Source organism: Oryctolagus cuniculus, chromosome 9 (genome assembly GCF_964237555.1).
Source record: "Oryctolagus cuniculus chromosome 9, mOryCun1.1, whole genome shotgun sequence".
NCBI classification, from domain to species: domain Eukaryota; kingdom Metazoa; phylum Chordata; class Mammalia; order Lagomorpha; family Leporidae; genus Oryctolagus; species Oryctolagus cuniculus.
The window spans coordinates 109481811-109494889 of record NC_091440.1 but is presented as its reverse complement, the minus strand read 5'-3'; the positions used below and the strand labels follow the sequence as shown (position 1 = coordinate 109494889).

General features: G+C 45.5%; 1 protein-coding gene across 9 annotated transcripts in view; it reads right to left on the bottom strand.

Annotated features, from left to right (window-relative positions):
* Window positions 1-13079, bottom strand: part of ETV6 (ETS variant transcription factor 6) — a 271165-nt gene that overhangs the window by 55146 nt on the left and 202940 nt on the right. The gene's annotated exons all lie outside the window — the stretch shown is intronic.

Here is a 13079-nt window from a genome sequence, read left to right as displayed (position 1 = left end):
CTTTGTCAGTTAGACAGCTGGAATAAAGGGGAACATCTCTGAATAGTTAACAAAATTGAGTCTCTGTGTCTCAGGAGACTTTAGGTTCAACGCTAAGTCCCAGGTCAAAACCCCAGCTTCATAGGAGCTGAAGTGTGCTACCAGATTCACTTTTTACCTAGAGGCAAAATGAGTGTTTAAGGGATGGTGGGTCTTAGAGCCCTGCCCCTTTTTATTCCAGGATTTCTAGGAGGGGGCTTGAGAAACCTGAGAAGGCTCAGAATCATGAACTGTTTCAGTGAGCTCTGGATCTGAGAATCAGAGCTGATCTGACTGCAGCCCAGCATCCTTTGGAAATGAGAATGCTCCAGAGCTGGCCTTGACCTCCCAGAGCTGCCAGATAATGAAGTGTTCCCTGAAACTTCTTCCAGGAAAAGCAATGCACTCTGCCTCTGGGAAACCAGCAGGCCAGCTCTGGGAAGGAGAGGGCAAGGTAAGGCTAAGAGACCTTTTGCCTTTTCATCTACTTGCTGATGTTAGAACTTCCTGGTGGGGCTGGTACTTGTGCTTTTGGAGGGGAAGTCTGGGGCAGAAGCTGATAGGCACTCTTTGATGCATCATTCAAGTGGTTAGAACGGTGATCCCCAGTGTGTGATCCTGGGATCTGCTGAGGGTTCCCAAGACCTTTGCAGAGTCTTTATGAAGTAAAAACTCGTTTCATAACAGTAAGATATTATTTGCATTTTTCACTCCCATTCTTACATGGGTGTACGATGGAATTTTCTAGAGGCTACATGACAAGTGAGATTGCAACAGATTACAACAACAGATATGAGAATCTAACCATCTTCCACTAAACAAGACATCAAGGAGCCTTATAAAAATGCATAACAATGTTATTCTTGCCATTGAATTTTTTTGGGGGAAAATATTTTAAGTGCATACATATATTAACACACAGCTGGCTTCTTCTTAAAGTTTCAGATTTAATCTGTAACAGGATAAATGAGTGCAGACATAACACACATGAGCAAAAGGCCCTGGAGTCTTCAATAATGTTTAAGGACCGAAAGGAGTTCTGAGATGAAAACTTTGAGAACTGCTGGGTCGACGAAGAGCTTCCTTCTGTAAAATCACATGGGGAAAACCAATAGTTCACAAGGTCGGCAATGGAATCACTATTTACTTAGAGCAGCTTTGGCCCGAGTATCAGTTAAGCCCGTAGGCTTGCTAAGGAGACTCCATGAATGTGTTACCGAAGTATCCTTCACGGAGTTCTAGAAAGAATCACCTTTTACCCAAAACCAGGCACGACAAAGATCTGTCTGGCCTGCTGGATGGGCAGCCTTTCTTTCTGCAGAAGTGGGGATCAAATGGCTCCGATCCCCTGGAGAACATCCATGGCTTCTGGGCACAGACGCTGGCTCTGTCTTCCAAGCACAGTTTAAAAGAACGGTAGTTGGCCTGCTCTAACCCTGTGGAAGTCCCCTCAAAACTAGTGCATCTTGTAGTGCACCAAGAAAGAATGACTGGGTGCTGGGATAATTACAGATGAGTGTTTAGGAGTTTTTCCTTGGTTTTTAAGTTGTGTGATAATTTTTTTTCACATCAAAGATACTGCATTATAGACAAACAGGTTGTAGTATGTGACTGCTCTATGATCTTCAGCCACTACAGGCTTCAGGGTTTTGTTTTGGACTCTTGGTGGGGGCAGAAACCTGTGCTGATTCCACATGTCCACGGAGGCAGGAGGTGCCCGGCTCTCCCCATTGACCTTGATGGTGCATATTCCAAACCTCAGTCAGGTGGCAGTGGCAGTGAACGGCAGCCCGGCTTCTGAACTGTGAAAACCTGACTTCCTTCCATGGCGTCCCCTTAGAATGGGGAGATGGAGGGGATGTGTCATCAGGGAGGCATGTGAGGAGTTAGCCACAGGAGGCAAAAGCAAGGTTCCAGGCAGGACTGGCCCAGGAAAGCACCTGGTGGGGAGAGGACCCAGGAGCAGAAGACGTTCAGTGGGAAACAGGAAAAAGTATGGGGAGCTGCTGGGAGGTGCAGACGTCAAACAAATACAGAACCGAATCCTGCTGGGGAGGGGAACTGAGAGTAAAATGCTGAAGTTTGTGCAGAGGACACACTGAAACGGAGGGAGGCGGGTGAGAAGCGGGCGGGGGCCGCAAGTAGTAATTTAAGGCTCTTTATATTCTATGGAAGAAAATACTCATGAGTAATCTTTTCCCTAAATACAAGAAGAGTCACAGACTCCAAACAGCTCTGCCGGTTAAGAACCGACAGTTTCTCTTTTCACTTCCCATTAATCTCTCCCACAGCCCAACCCCTGAAGCAACCGGGGCCACGGCCTGGAAACCCCCTCACCAGGAACCTTCGCCAATGCTCTGTGCGCCTGTACAAAAGGAACCCAGCAAGTTACAGGGAATACTGCGGCAGCCCAGCACGGTGATAAACGGGAGCCTGGTGGAGCAGGCCACCTGCTCTAGGCCTCTTAATAAATTGATCAGTCACTGCTCCTCCATTAGCATAAGCGGAGAAAGGGGACAGTTCACTGAGCTGGAAAGAGGCTGATATACTTAGGTGTTCAAAGTCAAGTCCCACTGCTATTTCCTTTTTAATTCAATGGAATAAAGGTCATGGTGTAGGATGTGCTTTGCAATTCTAATGGAGGAAAAGGAAGCCCCCTTCTCTACAATCTAAGGACCCTAAGGCCTTCTGTGTTCCAGCATCTGAAAGGAAGAACCTTGTACCCTGAGGCAACTCTGATCTAGTCAGAACAATTTAATTTACTCAATAATCACTTTTTAAGAACCTCTATGTGCCTGGCACTGTTCTAAGCACTTCATACATATCAGTGCATTTAGTTGCTTGCTCACACACATACCTATGGAATAGGAGTTCAGATTAGGAAACTGAGGCCTAGCACACCTAAGGGATTTGCATAAGGTTGCAGGAGCCTAGTAACAAGAGCATATGACACTGAAACCTTCTTCCAGAGCCTGTGTCCCTGCTAACCCATGCATCTCCTATCCAGATTCAGAACTGAGGCTGGTTTTCAACATCTATTAGGGATTCAAAAAAGGCTGGGTGAATTGACTCCTCCCCAATCAAGATTTAGATCCTTGGAAGCTTTTTCAAGTTACCCACAGGCTAAAAATACAGAAAAAAAAAAATCTGTAGATCCCAGGAGAAATAGATTTATAAATGGGAAGAGGAGGGAGGTGTAGGTGGGACTCTGCTTTTAGAGCATCCAGGAATAAAGCACTACTTTCAGGGACTACTTGTTCAGAGGCTCACTGAGGCTTGGACCAGACACTCTACATGGCTCAGAGCTGCTAATGGCACAGCAGGTGCACAGGGAAGGTGAGAGAGGGAGGAACATATCTAAATTGTTTTGTAGTGAAGTCTTTCAACTTTAACTCAGCAACGCTGATGAATACAGGTTTAGTAATTATTAGGAACAAGTAAAAAGAGAGGGAGAATTTGCATTTATGAGGGTATACTTCAAAAAGTTTATATGAAAACAGAATTCAAAGGTGTTTATTTTGTTACATAAAATGTGAAATCCATGCATAGCTTTTTTACAATTTTCTGTGAGCCCTTTGAAGACCTAACCTTGTGACAACCATTTAATAGGATCAGCCTTTTTAATACCAATTAATTTCAGAGAATCTTTGAGAATTTTATACAGAGGAACCGCTATGATTATGACAGTTACTAGGAATTCCACTGCATTTTTTTCCCCAAGCTGGTCAAGTGCGTGGTATCATACTCTCCAATGGCATGCTCCAGCCCTTACATTTTCTTCAGTTCTACGTGTAAGGGGCCACATTCATCAGGACACCCTCACACTCATTTCAGACTTTCCGAGTAATGCTTAAACTGATGATGCAAAGCGTGCTGGGATTCTGGAGGATGGATTTTATTCCCGGACCTGCCACTAATTAACATGTGATTCAGGGTCGGCTGTTCAGCTTCTTTTTGGCTCAGTGACTTCATCTGCAAAATGAGGGTGCAGAATATGCGATTTCTATTCCCTTCAGGGTTGTACATAGTCAATATGCTTCTATTTAATTTGGATCCTAAAAGCCCACGAATACAAATAGCCAGGACGTTTTTCTACAGAATTACTCCACACTCATGACCATGGCCCTGAGATTTTGTAATTTCCTAGAGGAGGGGTGGAGAAGCTTTCCTCTGCCAAGGGTCATCTGGGTATTTACAACATCATCTGTGGGCCACACAGAATTACCAACTTAAAAATTACCCTGCTATCGATTTATTGAACTTCGAGTTCCACCTGCAGTTGCCTTGGCAGAGCCAGACCCAACGATTTCACAGGACTTATACATCTTGTGGGCCAGGTGTTCCCCATCCATGTCCTGCAGGCTCTTCTGTATCAACGCGGACGGATAAGTGCGTGAGAGTACTTCATTATATTCCAACTCTTGGGAAAGGTATAATCCAGCTACACGAATAATAAACTTAAGTTGGCATCTGTGCAGCACTTTGGAGTTGATGAAGTACTTTCCCATGTATTATACCACAAGTAATTCTCATAAAAACCCAGCAAAGTCGGTTGAATTCTGTATTTGGTTTACTGGGCGGGAAGCCAGAGGGTTCAGAGTCATCAGACGACATTGGTTTGAACAATGCTGAGCTCAAGAACTGAGAAAGTGTCCATTCACAAAAAACACCCCTTATCTCAAGCTTTCTGTATCAAGAGGAATCTGCTCCAGATTCATACCATGTAAACCCCACCCTACTTTACCAACCAGGAGACTGAAGAGCAGAAAAGTTGAGAACTGAGCCGTGAGCCCTCTTTCCAACATCTCACGTGATCGCCTGGCTTGCTTCAATGACACCATTTCATGACCGTTGACATAGTGGGGACAGTTATTACTTCCTTGCTTCGTCATCTTGCCTTCAGATTACGTGTCCCAAATTGGTCCAAACATAATCCCTGCATTGTCCTTTGTAGGCCCTCACCAACCTGCTGCCTCCTCCGGAGATCCTGTTTGGCACCCATTCCCAAACACAGCACCAGGAATAGGACCAGCACCTTCCTTCCTCTGGACAATATAGTTCTAATGACAACAGCAGCTACCAATTGCTGGCCACTTACACTGAATCACTACAGTGATTATTATTCTAGTTTTACAGACAAGGAAACTACAGGACCCAGAAATGGAAGTCGTGCAGCCACAATCATTGGCTCCACTGACTCAACTTCCAACAGCTGCTTCACAAGTACCCTGAAAATAATGGCATCGAAAGCACTGCAAACCAGGCAGGCATCATTCTAAATGCTTTGCCCATGTAACGCATTTAATCCCCATTCTTGTAAGATAGGAATGACCCCTATTCTCATTAACAGAGGAGCAAACTGGAGCACAGAGTACTTCAGCGACTCAGTCAAAGGCACACAGTCAGGAAATGGAACGCCAACATTTGAATCCAGGTGGTCTGGCCTAAGGTCTACGTTATTAACCATTTGCCTGTCTGTATAAGTTGATTTGGCATTTTGGCAGCACACCAATTAAATGTGTGGTTTAATTTAAAACAAGAAAAAAGAAACTGCACAGTGGTTAAACATGCAGGCCCGAACCACCAGCAGGGTGATTTTGTACAAGTTATTCACCCTTTCTGTCTTTCTTGCCTCAACTGAAAAATGAGGACGACTTTCAACCTGTAAAGTAGTACTGAATCGCAGATGATGTGTTTATCAAGTTTTCAGATGACATGAAACTAGAATAAAATTTATAAATGATGATGATATGAAACGCATAGACCAGTATCTGGCACAGAGCAAATATTTGATAAATATTGGCTATTGTTTTTCTATTTTTTTTTAATTTATTTAACAGGCAGAGTTATAGACACTGAGAGAGAGAGATAGAGGTAAAGGTCCTCCTTTTGTTGGTTCACCCCCCAAATGGCCGCTATGGCCCGGCGCTGTATGGATCCAAAGCCAGGAGCCAGGTGCTTCCTCCTGGTCTCCCATGCGGGTGCAGGGCCCAAGCACTTGGGCCATCCTCCACTGCCTTCCTGGGTCACAGCAGAGAGCTGGACTGGAAGAGGAGCAACTGGGACTAGAACCCGGCGACCATATGGGATGCCGGTGCTGCAGGTAGAGGATTAACCAAGTGAGCCATGGCGCCAGCCCTCTACTATTGTTATTACCATGCTCATTTGCATAATTTCATCCTGTCCTGTATATAGATAGTGCTTGGAAGTAACAGTAATAATCTTTGTTAATCAATATTAGATTTCATTTCTGTTATTTAATAAATGTCTATTATCATTTATTTGAAAAGCAAGAGTGACAGAGAGAGTGTGAGATCTTTCATCTGCTGGTTCACTCACCGAATGCCTGCAATAGTCAGCATGGGGTTGGGTTGAAGCCAGGAGCCAGGAACTCTGTGCAGGTCTCCCACATGGGAACCAAGCATTTGAGCCATCATCTGCTGCTCTCTAGGATGCATTAGCAGGAAGCAGAGCAGCTGGGACTTGAACCAGCACTGATATGGGATGCAGGTGTCAGAAGCAGTGGCTTAACTGGCTACGCCACAACACCCGCCCCATCTTGTTGTTTGTGACCATCATTTTGGGATGCTGCAGTCTTTCTAGAGTTGGATCTATTTCCGACATCATCTACACTCTGGACTTTCGTGTCATCTCCAGCTTTGATAAGCATTTTTCACCTCAACAGGTCACTCACAAAGTGCTGACCAAATAGGGTTGAGATGGGAGCACTGCTGACAGCCACTTCACTCCACAGGGACACTGAATAACTGATTGCTCTTTTTGGGAAGAGCTGTTTGTGCTCTGGTATTGGACTACATTTGTGAAGTTCATCTGAAAAAGCTCCATCAGAAGTCAATGAAATGCCTCTCTGATATCCAGAAATACAGGAACCAGAAAACTTAGAGCAACCTCATTGAAGAGAAGGAGCAGGTAGTTGGCTACAAAGGGATAACTCTTTCCTAAGTGCTCGTCACCAGTACGTTTGAAAATCTGTTCTGAATTTCATCTAGAAGTTCCAGCAGGTTAGCTCTTTTAGTCTGTACATACATCTCTCCCTCCCCTTCTTATTCCCGATATGAAGCACACAACGGCTCATGTTCTTTCTTTTAGTTCCTTTTCCATGTCCCACTCCCTTATGGGTCACTGGCAGGAGATCATCTTCTACTCCCACGACTTCTCTACTCTGGGAAGACATGTCTGAGCCAAGAGACTGAAGTTACTTAGAACAACTTAGATTCGCTTTTACGATCAGTTCACTCATCATGGGCTTCAATTCCCTTGTGCCAGTGGGTGCACTACCTGTTTCAGTCCAACAATCTCTGTTTTCCATGGAAGAGAGAAGTTGAATAGGTTCATTTTCTCTTTGTGTTTAAGGTTCCCCACCCAACTCAGCCAGTGAACCCCACATGAACTGCCCCTCTCAACACTTCTTTTCTTAAGCATCATCCATAGTTTTCAACTCACTCAGTTTTTTTTTTTTTTAATTTTTTTTATTTTTGACAGGCAGAGTGGACAGTGAGAGAGAGACAGAGAAAGGTCTTCCTTTTGCCGTTGGTTCACCCTCCAATGGCCGCCGCTGCAGCCGGTGCACCGCGCTGATCCGATGGCAGGAGCCAGGATCCAGGTGCTTTTTCCTGGTCTCCCATGGGGTGCAGGGCCCACGCACCTGGGCCATCCTCCACTGCACTCCCTGGCCATAGCAGAGAGCTGGCCTGGAAGAGGGGCAACCGGGACAGAATCCGGCGCCCCGACCGGGACTAGAACCCGGTGTGCCGGCGCCGCAAGGTGGAGGATTAGCCTATTGAGCCACGGCGCCGGCCCAACTCACTCAGTTTTAACATTGAAGATCTAAGAACTCTCTTTTGTATCTTTCTTTCCAGTAAGTTCTCTTTCATCTATTATATTATGAAATATATACATATGTATTTTAAATTTCAACTCATTAGGCTGATACAACACAGTAAGGGTCCAATTGGCATGATTTTTCTGGCAAATGAGCTGGTAATATTTTAAGAGTCCTATAAATGCTAATTTCTGAGACTCTACCTTAAAGAAATTAGTATACTGAAAAAATTTTATGCGCAGATGTGCACTGCAGTAAACATTATTTTCACTAATGAAAAATTGGGAATATCAATAAGGCAATAGTGAACTATTGACAACATGTATGATAGAAAATCATGCAGCCAAGAAAATATTTATAAAGAATACCTACTCATATTGAAACTGAAAAGTGTATGTACATATAATTTGAACAGTACACAAAAAATTATAATACATTTTAAAAAATTTGACAGGCAGAGTTATAGACAGTGAGAGAGAGAGACAGAGACAAAGGTCTTCCTTCCATTGGTTCACTCCCCAAATGGCCGCTATGGACAGTGCTGCACTGATCCAAAGCCAGGAGCCAGGTGTTTCCTCCTGGTTTCCCTTGTGGGTGCAGGGGCCCAAGCACTTGGGCCATCCTCCACTGCACTCCAGGGCCACAGCAGGGAGCTGGACTGGAAGAGGAGCAGCCGGGACTAGAACCCGGCGCCCATATGGGATGCCGACACTGCAGTCAGAGGATTAACCAAGTGAGCCACGGTGCTGGCCCCCATAATAAAATTAAAAATAGTAAACAGCAAGTCACTCAAAAGTGATGTTGGTGATGATAGGTGATGTTTACTGTCTCCATTTTTTATTTTCTCATTTTCTATATTAAGCATGTTACTTTTATAGTTGTCAAAATTATTTAGTAACTGAGTTCATCAGTGAAGAAGTATCCCTAATACAGACTCCTCAGATTCTCCAGCCGTCTTCTTCCCTCCTCATGCCAGTACGTCACGTGCACCTGGCAAGATCAGAATTTCACTTTCAGGAAAACCCTGACTCTCCTGAGCTGTCCTTTATCATTTTAGGTCATGGGATTATAGGTATTTTCCCCGATTTTTACTAATTTGCCTTCTGTGTGTTCAGGAAACACATCTGATCATGCCTTTCATTTCTTCTTCCTAACACTAAATGATGTTGTCATTCTCCATGAAAATTGCCATTATTTCTACTTTGCCAACCAATCCTTCTTAGTGGTTAAACTTGGGTCCAAATTAAGAGAATCCCTCATTGCCTCCTCCACCTCCTGGGAGGTAAAATTGCTAATCACTAAAAGATAAATGTGTTCAGAGTTCAAATCTGCATGCAGGTAGTGGGTTTGCACGTGGTGCATGGAACACAGTGGTCCCCCAGGTAATGCTAGATGGTATAGCCAAAGAACCCTGGGACTAGGTAATTCACTTCTGGACCAGCTCTGCAGTCTGCAACTGGCACTACTCTCCTCCCCGACTCCAACCTCACGACGTACTCAGCTGTGCATCTGACAGATGCTTCAGATCTGTGCCATTATCCCAGGGTTCCTTGTGCACATCCCAGCCACTGTTCCGTCATTTGCAGAAGAAACGGAAGCTCAGAGAGGTTGAGGGATTTTCCCGAAGTCACAATGAGCCTAAGGCCAGCACTGCTTTCTGCACACAAAATTTGCCTCCAGGGAATTGGAAGTTCCAAAGCATCTGTCCTCAAGGTCACTCTCAGCAGTCAGTTTCCAAGTGGAGGTTGGAAGGTTAGAACTCCAAAAACAAGAATATTGTATGTTCATATTTAGGTCCAAAGTCACATGCAATTCCCTTGGATGATTTTTCTCATGAACTTCATTTCGTGGATTTTTCTAGCTTTCACCTAGTTTTAGCCACAATGGGGTTTTTAGCAGGGAATCTGCTGATGGTAAAACTGGCCGGGAGCTTTCCCATGAGCCCTCACAAACATGACTTAGCATATTCCTTCCTATTTCTGCTTTTGGGCACCAAGCCCAAGGTGAAAAGAGCCATGGGACATTTCAGGTAAGAATGTAGGTTGTGGAGTCAGACTGTCCAGGCTTACAATATTTCCAGGCCATCCGTAAGCTCAGTGGTCCTGAGTCACTTACATCTCGGACCTCTGTCTCCCTGGCAGTAAAATGGGGCCCAGAATCATCCCTATCTCCCAGGAACAGTTGAAGTGTGCAATGAGATGATGGCTGGATAACTGCAGCACACCCGATACAACAAAATCGCTTGCTGCATTTCTGGGACTTGGGTAGGACAGACTGGGCGACAGAGTGGTGGCACTTTTTGCATGTCTCCAGGAGACTGAGATACCTGACGCAGCTCACACGGATCTCAAAAGCTGGAGCAAGGGTTCCTGAGAGCTGTGTGAAGCTCTGGAAGGAGCTACGAGACCAGCACAGCGCTTAAAGGGGGCTAGCATTATCCATGTGAGGCTGGGAAATGGTTCCAGGGAAGACACAAAGAATGTCCTGGAACAGGTGAGCGGGAGAGACTGGAAGACTGAAGACGGAGGAGGAGTCCTTTCAGGTCAAGGGTGAGGCATCTGTGTCAGGCACAAAATGTAAGGGGTGCCTTTAAAAAAACCCATTAATAAAGATAAGAAACAATAGTTTAACACAATAGAGCTGACTCTGTATCTGTGGCTTCTATGTCTGTGGATACAAACAAACATGGATGGAAAATATTACAAAAAAATTTGCATTTGCACTGATCCTGTACAAATTTTGATATGATAAGAGGGCCTGGAACCAGTCCCCAGGGATATCAAGAGACAGGTGTATTTGGAAAATCAAAATAAAACAAAATTCCCAATGAACTAGACATCATTACTTTAAGAAAAATCATATTGAAAAGAGAGAGAATGGGAAGTTACAGTGATAATGGCCCCAGTTTGTGGAAGTAAAGGATCTCTTCGAGAATTCAGGGAGAGACATAAACCCTCTTTTAAAATGCACAGGCACACACAGAGATTTGCCTGCAATTTCAAAGCCTAGAGAACCCTTCAAGATGGTCCATGGACCCTTGTCTAATCAGTGTGGTACTTTTTTTTTGTTTTAAAGATATTACTTACTTGAAAGTTTTGAGTTACAGAAAGGGAGGGAAGGAGAGAGAGCTCTTTCATCCATTGGGTCACCCCTGAGATGGTCATAGTGAGCAGGGCTGTGCCAGGCTGAAGCCAGGAGCCAGAAGCCTCCCACTTGGGTGGAAGGTACCCATTGTCCTTGGGTACCTGCATCCTCAGCTGCTTTCCCCAGGCCATTAGCAGGGAGCTGGACTGGAAGTGGAGCAGGGCACTGTGGTATAGCGGGTAAAGCCACCACCTGCAGTGCGGGCATCCCATATGGGTGCCGGTTCAAGTCCTGGCTGCTCTACTTCCGATTCAGCTCTCTGCTGTGGCCTGGGAAAGCAGTAGAAGAAGACGGCCCAAGTCTTTGGGCCTCTGCACCCGCGTGCATTTCCTTCTGGAGACCCAGGAGAAGCTCCTGGCTTCTGGCTTCGGATTGGCGCAGCTCTGCCATTGCGGCCATCTGGGGAGTGAACCACCAGATGAAGACCTCTCTTTTTTTTAAAAAAAGGAAGTGTAGCTGCTGGGACGTGAGCAGGTGCCCAAGGAGGATGCCGGTGTCGCAGGTGGTGGCTTTATCCGCTATGCCAAAGCTCCAGGTCCAGTTTGGTACTTTTTAGTTTCATGTACACATACGGGTCTGACAATAGGTAGCTGTGACACAGAATGCAAAAGCCAAATGAGGTTTGGGAAGAGGAATGTGCACACATCTCTCCTGATATTCTGAGGAGGAAATCAGGTGAGAGAGGCAGGAGGGTGTCCTCTTGTCACTTGGAAGTGGGGACAATAAAATGATGACAGCTGACTCTCGGTGTCATTTCCTTATGATATGCACACACGTGACCTTATATGGGGAACATCTCTTCCTCAGACATCCTGGCAATCACTGCTAACATACAAAGAGCTTTTATTTGTAGTGGTGAAGGTCGAGATACTAGTAAGATTAGTTTCTAGGGGTGGACACTGTGTTACAGTGGGTTAAGCCACTTCTCAGTACACCTGCATCTCATATCTAATCAGCTAGGATTGAATCCCACCTCTGCTCTGATCCACCTGGCTCTGACGTGCCTTGGAGTTAGCAGTTGACAGCCCTTAAGTACTTGGGTTCCTGCTACCCGGATGCAGTTCTGGGTACGTGGCTTCAGCCTGTCCCAGATCTGACTGTTGTGGGCATTAGAAAAGTGACCCAGCAGATGGAAGATCTCTTTTTTCCTCTGTTTCTCCCTCTTTCTCTTTGTAACTCTAACTTTCAAATAAATAAATAAAACTTAAAGAGTTAGCTTCTACAGTAGAGAGGCAAAAATGGGCAGAATCTTCCACACTGCAGGAAATAAAAATACATCTTATTATTATTAAATCTGTTGGTATTGGTGCCCACAAAGAATTTCAACTTCAAGAAGAAAAAATGTAGATGGGGGAGGTGAGCATTTGACTTAGGGTTAAAACGTGGCTTAGGACACCCGCATCCTATATCTGAGCGCTGGGGTTTGAGTCTGGGCTCCCAATCCCGGCTAACGTGCAGCCTAACAGGCAGCAGGTGGTGGCTTAAGTGACTGGCTTCCTGCTCCCCATGGGGAGACCTGGAGGACAGTGTGGCTCTGGCCCTTTCTTTCTGTCTTTCTGTCTTTCTGTCTTTCTTTCTTTCTGTCTTTCTTTCTTTCTTTTTTTGACAGGCAGAGTGGATAGTGAGAGAGACAGAGAGAAAGGTCTTCCTTTGCCGTTGGTTCACCCTCCAATGGCCGCCGCGGCCGGCGCGCTGTGGCTGTCGCACTGCGCTGATCCGATGGCAGGAGTCAGGTGCTTCTCCTGGTCTCCCATGGGGTGCAGGGCCCAAGCACTTAGGCCATCCTCCACTGCACTCCCGGGCCACAGCAGAGAGCTGGCCTGGAAGAGGGGCAACCGGGACAGAATCCGGCGCCCTGACCGGGACTAGAACCCGGTGTGCTGGCGCTGCAAGGCGGAGGATTAGCCTAGTGAGCCACGGCGCTGGCCGGCTCTGGCCATTTCTGGCATTTAGAGAGTGAACCAGAGGATGAGAGATCTCTGTCTCTCTGTCATTTTGTATCTCTCTGCCTCTCATATTAAAAAAGATAAATTGTTTTGTAAATAATATGTGGGAACAGATACTAGGAGTTGAG